General features: G+C 44.7%; 1 pseudogene; it reads left to right on the plus strand.

Moving 5' to 3' along the window:
* Positions 1 to 16665, plus strand: part of LOC116893246 — a 36070-nt pseudogene extending 19405 nt beyond the window's left edge.
* The last annotated feature ends 358 nt before the right edge of the window (positions 16666 to 17023 follow it).

Below are 17023 nucleotides of genomic sequence, written 5' to 3' on the forward strand. Positions count from 1 at the left end.
TTTCTGTTCACCTCTGGCTGTGTGTTGCCTGGTAGAGAGTGCTTCTGGAATCTCTCTGTCTCTCTGTCTCTGTCTCTGTCTCTGTCTCTCTCTCTCTCTTTCTCTCTCGGTGTGTGTGTGTGTGTGTGTGTGTGTGTGTGTGTGTGTGTGCTAGATGCTCTTAACTACTTCTCTAGCAACACACTTGCCTGCACCACACTTGCCTGCCTACCTCTAATGCTCCTGCCATGATGATAATAAATTAATCCTCTGAAACTTTAAGCAAGTCCCCCAATTAAATTATTTCCTTTATAATAGTTACCTTGGTCATGGAATCTCTTCTCACCATAGAACAATGACTAAAACAGGGGGAGAGAAGGCTTTTTTTGAAAGGGGAGAGGAGAGACACGGGTGCTATATGAGCTGTCCAGTAGGCAAGAAACTGAGTCTTATAGGTCAAAAGCTCAAGATCAGTTCTAGAGCTTGAAATCCCACCAGTTCCTGAGCTTGAAATCCCACCAATTCCTGAGCTTGAAATCCCACCAATCCCTGAGCTTAAAACCTCACCAATCCCAAGCTGATCCCAAGCATGAGACTTAAAATCCCACAAATCTGACCCTGTAACTCTCCACCCTGGAAAACTCTACCCCCAAGAAACCCTACGTAAAACCTGCCTCTTACTCAGTTCTTTGCTGCTTCCCTCCTGATCAGAAGAAGCAGCTTGTGGTTTTCCCAATAAATCTCTTGTGTGAGCTTGGTTATGCTGTGTGGCTTTGTGGTGTTCCTTGGATCCAGACTGCCAGGATATCTTTCTCTTCAGAGCTGTAACGCTTGCATTGGGCATCCCTTTTCCCTTAAGAGCTACAATACTTATAAGTTTGACTGTAGAGCCAAAGCTAAAATCAACCCTAGAAGACATTGGTTAGGAAATGACTATTGTCCAGCATCCACACTGTCTCTTCTGTCATTGGACATTAGCTGCCATAACATCAGGAGAATAGCTTCTGAAGCATCCATGAAGTGCATCGCTTGCTTAAATGAAGAGGCCATGGTTGCCATAGTCAAGGGCTGACCCAAATGTCACATCAATGTACTACCTGCTCCAACAGGGGGAAATGGGTTCCCCATTGTCTTTCTATTAGGAGGTAGGTCCTCTTTCATCAAGACTCACCCAACTAGTGGGGTGTGTGTGTGTGTGTGTGTGTGTGTGTGTGTGTGTGTGTGTGTGTTAACTAGAAATGAGAAATAGCCACTTCAACACTAAGGGAAATTCTTCAGTAATTTATCAAATCAGATCAGGATAAATGGACAGAAATAAAGAGATGTATACAAATTTCTGTAAGTACAATTAACACAACAGAAGCGATTTCATTCCAATATGCCACTGGATTAAACCTCTTGAGGCTTCCGTTTTCTATAAAGTAGGGATACTGAAAGGACCTAAGTCATAAGAGTATTTCAAGGGCTAAGTGAGTTAATGCTTCAGCATGCTTAACACATTATCTGAGAAATGCTAATTGCATAGCAAGTACTAACTATTGACAAACTATCAGAGCAATGAAAAAAGATCATTGAGACAGCAGAGAGCCTTTGATTGTAAATTGTCTCTCTACTCTCCAAGGCTTGTTGGGTATCCAGGGGAGGGAGCTGCTGGCATCCTGCCTGGAACACTTCCAGAACGCAGTAACTGAGGCGCAAAACTGGACTCCTTAGGTAATGAGGTCTGGACCACCTTTGGATTCAGAACAGGAACAACCAACGACTATCTCTCATTTCATACTGGCTGACTGAACTCTGAGGAAATGAGTCTTGGGCAAATTGCCTAACCCTCTGGAAGGCAGACATTATCCATTTTCTGGGACTTAACAGGGGAAGGCACCAGAGCAACAACAAAAGATTGGATGGAAATATACCAACATAGTAATGGCATGTATCCCAAGCATGCGATTATGGGACATTCGTGTTTTCTTCCTTTCCTTATCAGAGGGCTGGGGATAGAGCTCAGGATTACAGAACTTGCTTGGCAAGTACTAAGCACTAGTCCTAATTGCTAGGATGAAAAATAGACTTTTCTTACATCTTAATTTTCTAACTTTTACATGCTCTGTGTATTTTGATCTTGATTGATTTGTTACCTACAATGATAAGAACTATCTTCATGGTTTTGTTTGTTTTTGAAACTGGGTCTTATTGTGCTAGGCTGGCACCAAACTTATATACAGCTGAAAATGACCTTGAACTATTGACCCTGAGGCCACTGCTTCGCATATGCTGGCCGTGCAGGTGTGCTGTTACCCCCAGTTTTATGCAGTGCCAGTGAACAAAACCATGAGTTTTTGGCAAGCTCTCTACCACCTGAGCTACACTGCCATCCCCAGCCTCCTTTTAACCTGCTTCTGAGAAGAAGGTCCACCAAGATGGCCAGGAGAAGTCGCCTGGCCTGCGGAGCTGGCATGGCCCCAGCTGCATCTCAGCTCCTTCACCACTGGAAAAGAGACGTGGCCCAGGGTGATAGATAAAGGCACTTGGCGTGCAAGTCCAGTCACCTGAGTTTGACCCATGAAAGCTGCACAAAGGTAGGAGGGGAAAATAAAAGCTGACTTCACCAACTTGTCCTCTGAGTTCCACGAGCACACCCAACACAGGTGTCATGCCTCAAGTGGAGGTGAGAAGTTCAAGGTTATCTCAGCTACGTTTTGAGTTTGAAACTAGCTTGGGCTGTGTGATACTGTCTCAGAAAGAAAAAAAAAAGAGAAGAGCAGAGCAGTGCTGATGTAGTGGAAGAACCTTCCAGAACTCTAGTCAAAGTCTTTAACAGGCTTCAGTTCTTATAAGGGCATACACTGAATAACAGTGAAATCCTTTGCTCACCCAACCGTAATCTCAGCTCTTGACGGTGTCTTCATTAGTTTTCTATCACTGTGAAGAGACACCCTGACCATGGCAACCCGATAAGAGGAAAGCATTTAATTGGGGCTGGCTATCAGTTTCAGAGGCTTAGTCCATTATCATCGTGGTGAGGAGAAAGGTGGCAGGCAGGCAGGCATGGTGCTGAAGAGGTAGCTGAGAGTTTTACTTTTACATCCTGATCCTCCTCAGACAGCAGGCTGAGAGAGTGGGGGAGGGACAAAGGGAGGGTGAGGACTAGGTCTGGAGTAGAAAGCCTCAAAGCTCACTCCAAACAACACACCTCCTCCAACAGGGACACACATTTCTTAATTCTTCCAAACAGTTCACCAACTTGGGGGCTAAGCATATGAGTCTATGGGGACCATTCTCATTCAAACCACTACAGCAGGTATGGACAGGAGAATCAACTAACCATGACTCAGAGGGGCTCACACACAGGGAGCCTACATGGATTGGACCTAGGTCCTCTGCATCTGTGTTATAGTCGTGCAGCTTGATGCTCTTGTGGGAAACCTAACAGCAGGAGCAGGGGCTGTCTCTGACTCTTTGGGGACCCTTTTCCTCCTACTAGGTTGTCTCACCCAGCCTTGATAGGAGGGAGGTGCCTAATCTTACTGCAACTTACTATGCCGTGTTTGCTTGATATCCCTGGGAGGCCTGCCCTTTTCTGAAGGAAATGGAGGAGGAGAGCATGTGGGGTGGAGGATGGACTGGAAGAAGAGGAGGGAGGATATAATATATAAGAGAAGAATAATTTGTTTAAAGAGTCCCTGTCTCAAAAAAATGGGGGGGGGGGAATGATGGGGGTAGAAGGAAGGACAGAAGGGAGAAAGGAAGGGAAGGGAAGAAGAAATTCAAAGGAGTTTGATGAGAGACATTGGGGGGGAGAGAGAGAAAGAGAGAGAGAGAGAGAGAGAGAGAGAGAGAGAGAGAGAGAGAGAGAGAAGAGCCAGCAAGATGGCTCAGCAGAGAAAACTGCGTGCCACACCTGAGTTCAATTTCCAGAACACACATAAAGGTGGAAGGAGGCTTCGCCTTCATAATCCACAGTTAGCCTATGACCTCTATACACATGGTATGTTACACACACACACACACACACACACACACACACACACACACACACACACTATAAACACACAAAAATAATTTTAGTTAGTGATGAGAGGCGGCAAGAATAGACTGCCCTCCCTCTCCAGAGAAGATTGAGTCACATCTCAGAACTGGCCACATCTGAAGGACAGGACACACATGGGAGGGTGGGGCCCAGATTGCCCTTGCTTATGATCTCCTGGTCTGGGGCACCAGCTGCGGCTCACTTTACTCCCTGCTAGCAATGAGAGGATTATCATATGATATTCATGTCGGGTTTTATAAATAATTCATCTTTTTCTTCACTAAAGTAAAATAGCCTGAAGCGAGAATGTTTAAAAGAAATGTCAGTGCCTTATTCATGAAATAATAACGTGCCAGTTTGCAGTTTGCCAAAGTCCTGTGTTGAAAAGATGCCTCGTCCCAGGTCTATTTTTACCTGGAAAAGGCTTCGAATCTCCTTCCCTCGTTAGCACCTGATAAAGGCTGTGTTATGTTTTCTCCAAAAACGGGACTTTCCCAAATTGGTTACCTTTGCGCATGGAAATCTGAAAGGTGAGTGCAATTAGGCATATTTATGAAAGCTAAGCCCAAAATGCAAAAGTAGCTTTTTTCTAACTCCATGAAAATAAATTATAAACAAAAGATAACAGAGTCTCTGGTCCAACCCAGCCAAGGGAAATGAGGCCACTGGTTGTTGATGTTTCATGAGTCCGTTTCTCAAGCCTGACCGGCACCATCCCCCTGCACAGGAAGAATGACTCCGGGTACCGGAAGTTACCGTGATACTTGTGGATTTCCTCTTCCCACCCAGTGTCATGCCCTAGCTTTTAAACAAGAATTCTTCGTGCAATTCTCTATTATGATTTGTAAAACATCAAGAAGTGTTTGCCAAAATATATTAAAATGTGTTGGTGACTCTTCCCAGGACAAGGCGCTTCTGTGGAGATCAGAAAATCTCAGGCAAACCAGACCCATCTTGTCGCTGTACAAAGCAGAGAGAATATGGGCTCCTGGAGCAAGGACAGGAGAGAGAATGGTAATGGCACTGTTTTATATGATGGAAACATTTAACAATATGGGTTGTCTGTTCAGAAAATTGGGTTTGGTCAGGTATGGTGACATTACCTGTAATATCAGCACTGAGGAAGCTGAAGCAGGAAGATAGCATGTTTGAAGCTGGCATAAAGCTATACAGCAAGTCCAAAGGCCGGTCTGAGCATAGACGCATGATCCTGCTTGAAAACTAAGGACTAGAGATGTAGACAAGTGCGGTGATAGAGTTCTTGTCTAATGTGCCCTGGCTTCTACCCACGCCACGTTGAAAAGAAAAAGTAGGTTATGGTTCTCAGTCAATGCAGTGACATCGATGATGATGATGATGATGATGATGATTATTATTATTATTATTAATTACCTTATTATTTTATTTCTTATGTGCTTCGTCTTCATGTATATTTGTGCACCACGTACATTCAGTGCCTACAGAGGCCAGAAGAGGGTCTTGGATCTCCTGAAACTGGAGTCATAGACAGTTGTAAGCCTCCATTTGTGTGCTGGGAATCAAACCCAGGACCTGTCAAAAAGCAGCGTATGCTTTTAAGTGCTGAGCCATCTCTCTGGCCTCGGAACTATTTAAACCAAGCAATCTCTCAGAACTGTGAACAGCATTTTAGACTCCTACCAAGTCGGCATCATTGCACTTAAAATTGCCTTATTATTATTTCGTCTGTTCCTAAAAATTCATCTTCCAAAGGATTGTATTTTTTAAACAACAACAAAAAAAAAGTAGCCAGGCATGGTGGCATAGACCGTTAATCCCAGCACTTGGGAGGCAGAGGCAGGTAGATCTCTGAGTTCAAGGACAGCCTGGTCTACAGAGTGAGTCCCAGGACAGCTGGGGCCTCACAGAGAAACTCTGTCAAAAATAAAAAATAAAAAAACCTGAGCTGAATGGTAGCACATGGCTGCATTCCCAGCAAGTGCTCGGAGACTGAGGTGGGACAGAGGGATCATTCATTGTAAACCAACTGGACTCCAAAACCCCGATCCAAAACAAAACAAAGCCAAACAGAACAGAACTGGAATTTGTGCACAGCTCCTTGTCACTCAAACTTACAACCCTAGAAGGCCATCAGGTCTCAGTTTTGTGCCATTTTTATCAACTTATTGTGGTTGGGCAGAAGTTTTCAATGGAGCCTTCTATCTGCCCCCTCGTGCCCTTCCCCCTTTCCCCGGCCTCTTTTCTACCGGCCCATTTTACATCTGGTTAGTATTGTCAAACCATGGAAACAGCCAGCTATGGCCAAAGAGAAATATTTCTTTCAGTTTCTCAAGTGTCTCCTAGGAGAGCTGCAGACAGCTGGTGATGACATAATGTTGGCTGACAAGAGCCTTCTTGGCCAACGGAGTCACAGCAATGGCTGCCCACCCACAGGGCAGCTCTTCAGGGGACTTCCGCAGGGCACAAAGTCCTAAGGTTCACAACGCAGTGAGGGCCTGGCCTCTGAGTGAGGGGCCCACCATCTGTCCACAGCTCCTTTCACAGCTCTGTGTTTTTCTCACGCACATCAAAGTTGTTTCCGAGTGAGAGGCGAGGACCAGCTGGGCAGAATTAGGCTGCAGCCTGCTTTCTCCCCAGAAAAGCTGAGGGTGAGGAGCAGGGCAGTTCAGCCTCCAGATGGCTTGGTGTTTAATTAACATTGACAGCAGCTCGGACCCCAACGTGCCCACGTAAATGCACCAGCTGTTGTGTCTGTGCTCCAGGTTCCAAGTGGGAGTCACCCCAGGTACAGAAACATCTCCATCCCCCTTTCAGCTGCAGCTCCCACACAGCATCATCAGCCTGGCAGCCACACCAAACTAGACTACATGACTGCATGGATTCGAGCCTGATTCCCAAGCAGAGCTTAGACCTTGGAAGGATGGAGGCAACATGGAAAAGACAGACTGAGATATCCCTGGTAAGTAGCTCTCCCGTTGCCCACGGTGTGGATGTCAAAGCTGAAGCCGCCTAAGGGTGCATTCTTGCCTCTGTCAGGCGCCATTGGGTACCCAAAAGGCACCGCCCAGCATTTCTGCACATTTTATTTGGCTTGTTCCCCTCTACCCTTGGGAGCATGCCACCCTGCTACAGACTACTCCTCTCCTCGTCGGTTTCTCTCCATTTTCACCTGAATTGGATTGTTTTAAGAGAAAAAAATCTCCACTCCAACTTTGCACGTCTTCTATCTTGCTGTCAGCATTCCTGTCCACTCCTTCCCTAAGCCTTCAGGTGGTATTTGGAGATAGCGTGGCGTCTTGCCAGGGCCTTCTTGGCCCCCTGATAGCTAGAGTAGCTCTCTCTGGCCTTTCCCACCATCTCCGACAACCTCTCCATCTGGGCTGCAGAGTAGCCTCCTCTAGGGCTTTATCTTGGTCCCCAGGAGTTCTTGCCTAGACTCTCTCACTCTGTCCTGCACCCTATATTTTCAACCATGGCTTTCTTTCAAGTGACTCTCTCATTTTACCCCAGGATCTTCTTCAGACACTCCTGGTTGCAATAAGCTTCTGCATTGTAACGCCCCAATCCACACCACGATAGCACAGGACAGCATCGCAATGATACAAAGGGTATTGTTATGGCACAGAAGATAATTGTGATGGTACAGCTCAGTATTATGATGTCACAGTTCAACATTCTGGTGGCACAATGAAGGACCGTGGTAGCGTAACGCAACACTGTGACCTCACCATTCAATATTGTGACGATACAACAGAGCATTGTCACAATTGTGACTTCACAATGCAACACGGTGATCTCATAATCTAGCACTGAGATGTCACAATGCTGTTGTGATGTCATAACTCAGAATTATGATGACAAACAGAAGTACTGTGACAGCACAATTCAGCATGGCGATACAATGGAGCTATGTGATGTCAAAATGGAATTTTGTGATGTCATGATGAGCATTGAGGTAGCACAAAGAGCATTGTCATATCACAGTAAGGCATTATGGTGGTACATTACATCATTTTGATGTCACAATTCAGAATTGAGCTGGAAGAGTGGAGCATTATGATGTCGCATAGTGATGTCATGCTATTGTACTAAGATATCACAGTGCCTTGATGTGATGGCACAAGGGAACTTTGTGATGTCACAATTTCTCATTATGATGTCACAGTGAAACATGATCTCATAATTCAGCATGGTGATAACATAATGTTGTATTAGGAAGTCTCAAGAGAACATTGTGTTGTCACAGTACAGCATTGTGATGCTTCAATGCAAACCCATGATTTTACAGTACAACATCGTGATGCCACAATGCAGTTTTTAATAACACCTGAGAGCCATGTGGTGTCACAATTCATCACTGTGTTGGCACAATTGAACATTGTGATGGCACACTTTAACATTGTGAGGGCACCATGGAACATTCAAATGTCACAATGAAGCATTGTGATGAAACGAGGAAGCATTGGAATGTCACCACTCAATACTTTAGTGAATTAATGGAACACTGTAATATCATCTAGTGTAAGAAGTGGGTTGAGTGATGCTCTGCTCTGTGAGTACAGCACTTTGTCATTAGGAGTCATTTTACTACTATTGCTACTGACTGATTTCACAGTGCTGAAAGGTACTATGCTAAATTACTAAGCAAAGAAATTATCAACCTTACTCAGCTGGGAACCCTATCAGCTACAGTTACAAACAGACTTGTAAGACACACCTATAATAATGGGTGCAATAATGGGTATATCAAATCCTGATGCCCAACCCAGACCAAGTCATTCAAATCTTCGTTGATGGAGCCCTGCAATGGCACACTTAAATGTTATGGAATTGACCACTTGCTTTCTGATTGGATCTAACGTCCAGCCCACAAAATGGAATCCATGCCTTGCACTGTTAATAGGGACACAAACTCATGATTAGGTAGATTATGGGCCCTAGGGGAGAACTTACTGCTTTTATTCTCCTACATGGTCATAGCATTAAACCAGCCCCTAATGACATCATTGTACCCACAGATTAGCGCAGCTTTCAGTCTGCATCAGAGAAGCTACTATTTACAGCTGATTGACACAGAGACTTACAGCTGGTCAACATGCAGAGAACAAGAGACTGTGGAGTGCCAGCCCTAAAGCAAACCCCTATATCATACATAGTCCTCCCCTTATCATACATAGTCCTCCCCCTATATCATACATAGTCCTCCCCTTATCATACATAGTCCTCCTTCTATATCATACATAGTCCTCCCCCTATATCATACATAGTCCCCCTTCTATATCATACATAGTCCTCCCCCTATACCATACATAGTCCTCCTTCTATATCATACATAGTCCTTCCCCTATATATCATGCATAGTCCCCCTCTATATCATACATAGTCCTCCCTTCTATATCATACATAGTCCTCCCCCTATATCATACATAGTCCTCCCCTATATCATACATAGTCCTCCCCCATATCCTATATCATACATAGTCCTCCCCCTATATCATACATAGTCCTCCTTCTATATCATACATAGTCCTCCTTCTATATCATACATAGTCTTCCCCTTTATTATACATAGTCCTCCCCCATATCATACATAGTTCTCCCCCATATCATACATTAGTCCTCCTTCTATATATAGTCCTCCCCCATAGTCATAGTCCCCCTATATTACATAGTCTTCCCTTTTATACATAGTCCTCCCCCATATCATACATAGTCCTCCCCCTCCCCCAAGGCTCAGAGATCATCACAAAGGAGGAAGCAGAATATTAAAAGCCAGAAGCAGATGATTACAGGGAAACTGTTTTCTGAACATAGCAGAACAACTGAATTGAAGTCACAGTGGTTGTAAAACTCATGCACAAGATTTGTGCAAGATCAAGCCAGACAAAATTGTAGCATGGGAGATGGAGGCGGTCAAGATGCTGTCCCACACGGAGCTGAAAAGCTATTGGCCTCTATGGGTGCTGGAAGAAGCTGAGTCAGCTTTCTTCAAGGTTGTTGCCCTGGGAGGCCACCGGTGCTGCAGTAGATGACCCTACGCTCATCCATGTACATACTGACACCACCAAGTGGGCTCAGTGGGTTTTAAGAAAAAAAAACTTGGACTGGAGAGATGGCTCAGTGGTTATGAGCACTGGCTGCTCTTCCAGAGGACCCAGGATCAATTCCCAGCACCCACATGGCAGCTCATACCTGTTTATAATTCCAGTTCCAGGGTTTCTGACACCCCCACACAGACAAACATGCAGGCAAAACACTAATGATCAAAAAATAAATTATATGTATATTATATAGTATATATACATAAATACTTTATGAAGGGAGTAGTCATGGGTAGGAGAGAATTGGAGGTGAGGGAATGGAGAATGGACTCGATATATACACTCTATATACACATAGGAAATTCTCAAACCATAAAAAAAAAAATCTTAAAAAAAAAATGATTCCAGACAAATGGGAATAACCTACTAGTATCACATCCTGTTTCTTTAGAATTAGCATCTCCCTGATAAGACGGGCAAGCAGGAACTCTGCCCTGGGCATCCTCAGGTCTCTGCTGCTGTGTGTCAGCATATCCGTGTGGAGATTTGCTGACTCTGCTGCCACAGGAGGGCTGGGGTCACGATTCACAGCCTATTCCCCCAGCTCTGTGATCCTGGGCAACCTTCATTTATGCATTTGTTATTTGTTTATTTATCTTTTTTTTCTTTTCTTTTTTTTTTTTGCCACAGGAGCTGGGCTGGGGGGGATTCACAGCCTATTCTAGGCAAGCTCTGTGATCCTGGGCTAAACCTTCATTTTGCATTTACTTATTCATCATCAGAATAATTCAAGGTAACCATCTGGCTGTCCGTAAGCCTCTGTCTCTTCCTTTATAGAACGGCAGCAAATCAGTGAAGAAGAAGCCACAGTGGAGAACAAACACAGGGGCAGTGGTTAAGATAATGCTTCACATCTAGCAAGCGTTCAGTGGATTTTACTTCTATACAGTTAGCCCAGAACATTCGATTGAGGTTGGGTCCCCTCTCTCCTCTCTCTTTCATAAATAAATTAATTTAGGTCTCTTAAATGTAATTATACCACAGAAAAGGCATCTCTTGGGCAGGAGTGGACCACCTAGGTTACACATTAGAATCCCCCAGGGGAGCTTTTACAAACCCTGGTGCCCAACCCCAGACCAATTAACTCAAATCTTCCTTGATGAAGCTGTGCATCAGCACACTTAAATAGCTCCCCTGGTGACTCTAATAGGCAACCAGGTTGAGAACTTCTGCCTCTGGGCACTGGGTTTGTTGCTCTTTACCTCTTAATTGTGGTCTTTCCAAGCAGTTATCCCAAATCTAGCTGTTGTCAACATTAAAGTGTTGAAGTCCCCTACCTCTCCTTTCAATGTTTGTCTTCGAGGCAAGAGCTGGAGAAATCTCGGTGCACTTGAGAGAGCAAAATTGCCTCTCTACTTAACCATTCCTGCTCCAAACCTCCATCTCCAGCAGCCTTAACACCTGGCTCTCACTGATCCAGGCCCTTCAGGAGCTTCACGGTTTAAATGTAGAGAAATGTAAGAGGTCACTTCCCTGGATCATCTTTAAGAAATAGAAGATACTGTTTTCTAGCCAGTCCTCAATTTAGTGTGCACAGATTCCTGGGGTTCTCGGGGAGTCTCAGTTCTGTACAAAGATTTTGTTTACATGTTTGGGTATTTTTTAATATTTAAGTCAGGAATGGTGACACATACCTATAATCTTAGCACTTGAGAGGCTGAGGCAGGAGGATTACTTTGAGTTCAAGACTAGCCTGGGCTATATAGTGAGTTTCCTGTCTCATGTGGAAGAGGGCTGATTGTGGAGATGGCTTACTTACTATGCTTTGGTAATTAAGAGCTGTGCAAACACACAGACCCTAGTTTGAATCCCCAATATCTATGTCAAAAGTTGAACATGGCTACAAATGTGTGTAACCCCAGGAGCATTAGAAGGCAAACTCAGGTAAATCCTATAAGTTTACTGGCCAAGTAGCCTAACAAAATGTCAAGCTTACAGTCCAATGAAAGATTCTCAAGGGATTAAGATAGAGAACTACAGAAAATACCCAATGTCCTCCTGGCCTCTACATGTGCACACATGGCCATAACTACCCACACACGTATGTACATGCACTACATACATAATGTATGCAACACACACAGATGCAAAGAACCCTAAAATAAGTAAAATGTGAGTGTGTAAACTGATAACATGACTACTCCATGGTATGGTTAAGGGGAAAAGGTTTTTTGTTTTGTTGTTTTGTTTTGGTTTTTGTTCTTATGAGTTGGGGGTGGTGTATGTTCATTTTTGAGACAGAATTTGTCTGTGTAGCCCTAGCGTCCTGGAACTCACTCTGTAAACCAGGCTGGCCTTGAACTCGGAGATCTGCCTGCCTCTGCCTCCCGAGTGCTGGGATTAAAGGTGTGCACCACAAATTGCCTGGCAAGGGGAAAGTGGTTTTTGTGAATACAAAAGAGAGGACATCCGGAGGCATCTGGAAGAGTCCAGAGCAAAGAGAGAAAGAACTAGACTAAACAGGGCCAGAAGATTGGACCCAGCCAGGGCTATCTGTGAAACAGAGGGAAATAGCAAAATTGTATTAGATAGAAAATAAAGAAAGTTTGGTGAGAGAAACGGAAGCAAAGAGAGAGAGCTGGAGGGAACCAGCAAGACTAGCAGGGTTATAAGGAGAGGTGTAGCTGGTGGGAGGGGAACCACTGAGCTGGAGGGAGTTTGGGGAGGGGAGGGGTGAGAAGGACTAGGACACTAGCATGGACTTTGAAATGTGGAACAGTGACTTGTGACACGGAGGGAGCCTGGAAGCCAGTATGAGCTTTGATGTGTTAGTGGATACCACAAGAAACCATATGTCCCTTCTGCCAGAGGTAAGAGAAATGACTCCTTTTGGAACATGGGAACCAATTTCACAAATTCCTGAGGAACACTGGCATTTATCTAACAACCAGAAATCGTCCTATAATCCAGGTTGCTCTCATCTCGGGATATTTGGACAGCCTTTTGGGACTTGGAGAATTGGCATTTCCTTTGAACCTGACAGTGGTTGCTGTTGTTCAACATCTGGCTATCCTTTTGTAAGAGACCAACGCCCTGTAAGATTTGAATGCTTGTATTTGTTTCTGGAAAAGTGACATCGTGAATGTATACAGACTCTGGAATAGTACCCAGAGGACCAAGAGGGGAAGAAAGTCTCTCCCCACCAAGGCACAAGGGAAGGAAAGCAAAACAACACTTGAAATGGAGTCGTGGCTAGTGTCAAATTGGCTGCAGATGCTGGGAGCATCCAGTCTACAGAGAACAGTTTTAGCAGTTTATTAGGGATGAGTAGTAATATTCATTTAGGGCATTTTCCTTTCCCATTCTAGAAGGTAGAGTGGCACTAGTTCAAGTAGATTTTAATAAGGCTATAATGTTAGCAATAAATTTAAGGGAATGTGAGCACACTACTAATTTACCAAGGGACTCCTCATTAAAATCAATAATTAGAAATTGTTTAGTGTCCAAACTTGGGTCATTTACCAATGCAGCCTTGGCATTATCAATACCATTTGTGCTTCCTCATTAGGAGAAGGGGCAGTGCCCTGGCTACTTTTCCTGTTGCTATGATAAAATACTCCAACAGAAGCAACTTAATAGGAAAAAGCTTTCTTGGCTCACAATCTCAAGTTGAAATCCACTGTTGCGGGGGAGTCAAAATGGCAGGAAGTTGAGACAGCTGGTCACGTCACATCCACAGTAGAGAGCAACATCCATGCATTCTCTGCTCAGCTCCTTCCTCTTCAGTCAGGCCAGGGCCCAGCCCATGCAGCCCGATTAAGAAAATCCCTCACCAGCCGCCCACAAGCCAACCTAATCCAGACAGTTCCTCACCGAGACTCCCTTCCCGGGCAATGAATGTGTCAAGTCGCCAAATAAAAGTGGCCCTCATCCATGGGATTCCCAAGGGTATTTTTTTTAATCAAAATACACATGTAAACATAGATCTGAACCCGAGGCTGCATCCTTCCACAACTAAGGCATTGCAAGTGGTAACTGTCAGTACAGCCTCATCATAAATCCCATCATAATGATGTTGCTTATTAAGATGTTGGGCCTATGTGCTTCCCCTTGCTTCTCATTGAAGTTTGCTTTGGGTTTTATAGGTGCAAAAGAGCCATAAGCATAAATAGTTTATGCCTAATTTTATTTTATTCCTAGTTACAAGATAATAAAAATAATTCTCCTCACTGCTATCGGTTCCGGATCATGTAGCAGGCATGTCCAACATTTTGATCCTGTGACACAACATGATATCGTCTACAAAGTTCACACTTGAAGACCGCATAGTCCAGTTACACACACACACACACACACACACACACACACACACACACACACACACACACACACACACACACACACCTCCCGGTGTGTTAAGTTTACAATTTTGGAACCACATCTGACCTAGTGTGGACTGCATATGTGACCTGTTACTGGTGGCCTCTGGCTTGACCGTTGTCTCCAGGTTCTTGGTGTCTTAGTCAAAGAACTTACAAAGGACATACTAAGTAGTTAACTAGCAGAGAATGTATTCAGAAGCAGTGAGAAAGTGCAATGCGGATACACTGCAAGGGAGCAGCTTGTCCCTAAAAGATGCTCTCGGAACACCTGGTGACCGCCCTGGCTGCCTTCAGTGGGTCTGGGAGGAGGAGTTAGTTGCTGGGGGGTAGACTGCGAGTGGTTTTCTGTTTTGATTGTCTTGCCACACCTGATTTTTTTTTTCATTTTTAATTTTTATTTATTTCACATGTGTGAATGCTTTACCTGTTTGTGCACCAAATACATGCCCGGTGCATGTGGAGGTCAGAAAAGGGTGACTGACCCCTCCCCAAAACTGGACCTACAGGTGGTCGTGAGCTGCCATGTGGGTGCTAGGAATCAGAGCACCAGGTTCCTCTAGAAGAGCAGCCAGGGTCTTTAACCCCTGAGCCATCGCTTCAGCCCTTGCACCTGATTTGAACTCTGTTCATACTTCCAGTGCACAGTTGTAAGACGGCAGGAGTTTGTCCCTAAAACGTTGCTCAGGTACCCCAGTCACCTTCTTGTCCACCTAAAACCCACCCTGGCTGTATCCACACATGCTTCTAGTGCCAACATATGTTCGAGAGCGTGTTTGGTCCCAAAGGGAGTTGCTGAAAGGTTTCTAGGTGTTGCCTGGTTTGTTGGGGTTAAAATAACCACTTCATTTGGAGAGGGGAAAGCATGTGTTCAATCCAGAAGGGCATCCCTAGTGCCAAATGACTTTATGGGGGAAAAGTGTGTAGTTCAAATCAAGGGAAGCCCAGGGTTGATAAAATATCCCTGTGTTTCCCTGGCTCGGGCCACAGGCTGAAGGTTGGACACACCTGATGGTGCCGGCTGAACATTAAGTCATGCTAGAGACTGTCACATAGGCAGTGTCCCACCTCCACTCTGTACAAGAGGTTAGACACAGGAATTGAAGTGAGTGCAGGACGGTCCCTGGATGCCAGGACCTTCTTGTCACTAGTGACAAAGGTTGACTTGTCACTCAGTGGCTATAGATTCTGACCCAAGTCATTAACCAACATCCCTGCCCTCTTCCACATGTGCCTTCCAGCCCTGGTTCCTTACTCTGAGCTCTGGGTTCCCTGTGCTTCTCACACTGTGTGACCAAGACTTAGACAGAAGATGAAGCCACTAACACAATTTGGGTCAGACCTGGCCACTCTTCTGCCCTGGAAACTGTCTTCCTTGGACACTTAACTTTGAAGGCCTCCATTTCCTTGATGGAAACAAGAGAGATTATCTTAAGAGGACTTAAAATGCTGTGACATCAGAAAGACGTGCAATGTCACAAGGCATGAAGGCATGGCACACCAATCTGTGTGTGTGTGTGTGTGTGTGTGTGTGTGTGTGTGTGTGTGTGTGTACACGTTAGCTGGTCATGTATATAAGCAATTGTGTATATGTGGAGGCCTTAGATAAACTGGATATCTTCCTCTTTTACTATCGCTGTCATAGAGTTTGAACTGAGGTACAATGGAGGAGTTGGCCCAGGGATCTCTCCGCCTGGCTTCTCCTCTTCCTCACTTGTCCAAGCCTCAGCAGTCAGAGCTGGCTGGCAGTAAGGCTAAAGGATTCGAGAAAAGCCAAGACAGGCAGTTTCCCACTCACAGCGAGCTGGCTTGCAGTTCCCTGTGGGCTGTATTCATCAGCGCCTAATATCTAGGAAAACCAGCCATGGACGTGTGGGTGCAACTGCTGCTGTGTACAGCGCAGCCGTCCTGGAGTACCGCACCTCACCGCAGAGGGTGCTTGAGTTGGCAGGAAATATATCCAATGCCTTAAAGGTAAAGGCCATTACCCCTCATCCTTTGCACCTTGATATACATGGAGATGAAGAACCGAACCGGACTCTCCGATCAAGGCTACCATTGCTGGTGGCGGTGTCAGCCCACACAGTCACAAATTGCGGATCAGAATGAAAGGACAACAGAAAACTGTCTAAGGATGCCTGGATTCCTTATTATCTCAGGACTCTATTCTTAGCGGCTGCCCAGTGTTGGTGTTTCCAGTGAACTGTATCTCAATTTTGCCTTTTTGTAATTCTATTTGAGCAAGATGGAGGCTTAATTAGTCTTCTAGTCCTAACCATATTTAAGTGTACCTGTGGCTTTCAAAGAAGATATGGATACTGAAGTAGTGGGTTTTGATGGAATTGACTTTAAAAAAAAAAAAAAAACCTGTTTGGATTCATTGTGATGCAAAAGTTATAGTAACAAACATTTGGTTTTGTACAGACATCACTTCCAGTCTGGTGGATAAATTCAATAAAGGTCATATCCTGCCCCCCAAAAAAATACTGCTGTCATAAACACCATAATGAAAACTGACTTAAGAAGGAAATGGTTTATTTCATCTTTCAACTCCCAGGTCACATTCCATCTCTGAGAGAAACCAGAGCAGGAACCTGGAGGCAGGAGCTAAAGCAGAG

Source organism: Rattus rattus, chromosome 2 (assembly GCF_011064425.1).
Source record: "Rattus rattus isolate New Zealand chromosome 2, Rrattus_CSIRO_v1, whole genome shotgun sequence".
NCBI classification, from domain to species: domain Eukaryota; kingdom Metazoa; phylum Chordata; class Mammalia; order Rodentia; family Muridae; genus Rattus; species Rattus rattus.